This window comes from Cryptotermes secundus, unplaced genomic scaffold, assembly GCF_002891405.2.
Source record: "Cryptotermes secundus unplaced genomic scaffold, Csec_1.0 scaffold2186, whole genome shotgun sequence".
Lineage (NCBI taxonomy): Eukaryota > Metazoa > Arthropoda > Insecta > Blattodea > Kalotermitidae > Cryptotermes > Cryptotermes secundus.
The window spans coordinates 1-3,495 of NW_019728520.1; the positions used below are offsets into that span (position 1 = coordinate 1).

The following is a 3,495-nucleotide window of genomic DNA, read 5'->3' on the forward strand; positions in this document are numbered from 1 at the left end:
GGTTAATCCGCCCCCGGATAATCGAGAGTTGACTGTATATATATAAATTTCTGTACCAATTCCTGCCAGACACAACAATTCACCAAATAACTCACTCACACTCTACTGTGTACAACTGAGTCTTTACAAAATAAAATGGAAAAATGTGATGTGCTTCTGTCACTTTTCAATTCACCTTCATACACACAGATTATATAGATGTATTCCAAAATCCAAAACAAATGTCTAAACCTTATTAAGAGTCTTAAAATATTAAAACAAAGTATTAAAAATACTGAATTATTATTACTATTCACTAGAGCCCTTTGTGGGTCTTCGTCTTCGACTGCTCTACAAACTTTCTCCAGCCATCCCCTGCGTGAATCCTGGTTTTCCAGTTAACTACACCCAAGTTCCTCAAATCCTTCTCCACAACATCTCATTCCTCATGCCTGATCTACTTTTCTTCCTTTTCCCTTCCGGTTTTACAAGCACTCTTGTTTTTATCATTTCTCCATTTTCTCTCCTCAGTAATATCTGCTCTGTAGTCAGAGAGGACATCTGTAAGCAACCTAACGCAACCTGGTCTAAATGGCGATAGTACATTCCAAGTAAAAAGCCATGTATCATTAGATCTTTCCACATTGCAGTGTCGTCTTAGAGTGGTCTGGCCAGCTGTTTCTTGAGCTTTCTTAACAAGTGATTTCTACAGTGCAGGGTTGTTAACCCTGCACCCAATCCCCAGGAATCCTAAGGACAAATGTTTTCTGTTGGGGTTATCTCCCCTAGCCGGCTTGTCCCAATTGTGGGGCGACAGGAATTTGCCCTGTCACCTTTGCATGACTTAGCGTCACCCAGGAGTCACGACAAGAAATTGCATGCACTGGACTGAGTACGAATAAATGGCATTTCTAAAGTTTTAATGATATTCATCTGCCAGCAGAATTAGTACCCTTGAGGTCACATACTACACCCTTCATTTCTAACAAAAATGTTTCACTGTAAACTTGTACTGACTCTTTTGTATCCAGACCGCATTAGAACTTTCTTCATAGCCACAAATTTATTGCCTGCCTTCTTGTCCCTGGCTTTGTACACCTCACTGAAAAGAGAAATTATATAGTTAGTAACTTACTGGAAAGATGGCATATGTAAACTGTTATATTTATTCATAATTTTCCAAACAGTAATGCAGGAAAACAAGAATTACCACTTCTTCTTTAAGTGGACAACAGCAACAGCTGAGCCATTAAATCTAGGAATATAAATTATGCTTCATTATGATATCAATATACATACCTTAGAATGCCACGAAAATGTTTATGCTGAAATAAAGCCAACATTTTGCTCTCCTTTTTTTTTCTTTCTTTCTTTAGGGGCAGGGATACAGTTTGCGTGCCTTAGACCATCACGACACAGCAACAGCAGAATACCATACACAAATCATTCATAAATGTCCCTATTAACTCTAAAAGCTCGTGATATGCACCTGTTCTCTATATGCCAGAGGAACCACTGCGACCAAAAGAAGAGCTCCTCTTTTATTTACTTTCTCCACTCACCCCCACCCTTTTCTAAGTGGATTATCTAACAACACTTTCCATTACTTGTAAGACAGAAGACCTCTGAAGATTAGTCTCATAATGCAAACTGAACACTCAAAAAAACCATTACAGAATTCTGACACTTCATCAGGCCTAACAATTAAAAGCACTGTCATGGAAAGTGTCCAAGCATTTCTACAGATGAGATTAGAAAGAACTATGTTCTACTAATTAAAGGCACAAACAAGTATAGCCAAAAATAGGCTTTCTAAAGCAAACTCCTCCTATATAAAACAGTACTCAAACCCATATGGATCTGTGCAATTCAGCTATGGAGGGCAGCCACCGATTCCAACAGCAAAATCCTCCAGCGCTTCCAATCCAAGACACACCGATCCATTCTGAACACATCTTGGCACATAAACAACCACAGGATCCATCAAGATCTAAAAATAAATGCAGTTCTCAGTGAAATAAAGAAGTGGAATACCAAATACTTAAAGAAAATTAGAAAACCACATCAACGCGCTAGCAACAGCGAAACTACTAACTCTACAAGGCAGATGTGAGTGAAACCCCAAAACAATAATTAAAATGATGCCTAAGTGAACTAGAAGAAAGAATATATGGGTTATGCCACTCAGCATAACTCATTCACGAGCCAGTACCTATTGAACACATACATTTATTGCAGATTATGTATAACAAATGAGTGAAAAAGACATACGGCTTTTCTGCAGTCTTATAACTGCAGCATCAAGGGTTAGGACAAGGAAAAAGGAGCCAGCCAACGAATTTCCATCATGAAATACTATAACAAGGAAAACATAAAGGGTTATTTATATATGCAAATCTCTAACTGAAAATGTGTTAAGGAAAGGAACAGAAAGTTGTGAGAGGAAGTGGCCACATACATTCCTTCTTGTTTAGAAATAAGGAAAGTTGGATAAAAAAGGAAATTTAAGATAGGAACTGTAGAGGAGGTTAGAAGACAGCAAAAGAAAAGATAACAATTACTTAAGACTCACCTTTCAGCTACAAGATTGGTTACACTGTCAGAAGTAACTGGAACATATCTAGTTCCAAAATATTGTATTTTGTGAAGAGCTGGTTCATTTTATTAATTCCAGTATTCAGTACAATTATGACATAAAGCATGAATATTGTAAAAATTAATTAGAAACTTAGAACTGATGCAGAATTCAATGGCAAATGCATCTATAACTGTCCACCAACATATAAATTAATTTTGCATTTTATTTAGAATTAGTAAAAACAGTAGTAATAGTACTGATGATATCAGCAGCCCAGGTATGCTCAAGAACACTTCCCAATACATAACACATGGGATATATACGTATACTGTGATATTAATGATTTTCACAGCAGCACAAACTGCAGAGCACTATTTTATAGCGGTGCTATAACCTACAAAGTAGGCCATATTTTGCAGTAATTAGAGAAATGTTCGATTCTTTAGACACCGTTTCAACTATTAAAAGAGAAGTCTCACTAAGTGCTCTGAGTTTGCGGACGAAGTATAAATTGTCCACTTTACCAAAAACTTGCTATTTTACGAAAACACTGTAAAAATTAAGAGTGTATCAACTTATTTCCACATTAATTTTAAGCATCACTGAATACTTATTAATGCAGTATTATTAACTATCCACTCTGGAAATTTATCTAATCGTATGCTTTTACTGAGAGAAGCCAGCCAGCCCTTGAACATTAAACTAAAGAACACAGAAAATACAAAACGTAATATTTCCTCAATAACTTACCCATAACTGCCTTCTCCTATTTTCTCCAGTACTTCATATTTAGTACCGTCCTCGCAGCTGGGAAAGTCAAACTCTCTACGCTTCCTATACATGATTATTTAAATCTTCACAGAGTTCAACCGCCAAAGCCACACTCTCTGAAACACTTAAAACAAGTTCAACCACCTCAACGGACATCGTCGCAAACA

At 36.9% G+C, this 3,495-nt stretch overlaps 1 long non-coding RNA gene across 1 annotated transcript; it reads right to left on the minus strand.

The window, feature by feature from the left end:
• Positions 1-18: 18 nt before the first annotated feature.
• On the minus strand, positions 19-3,495 carry LOC117282387. The gene is made up of 3 exons (XR_004513116.1): positions 3,308-3,495; positions 997-1,969; positions 19-521 (listed from the first exon to the last, which is right to left on the minus strand). It is a non-coding gene; the product is annotated as an uncharacterized LOC117282387 (long non-coding RNA).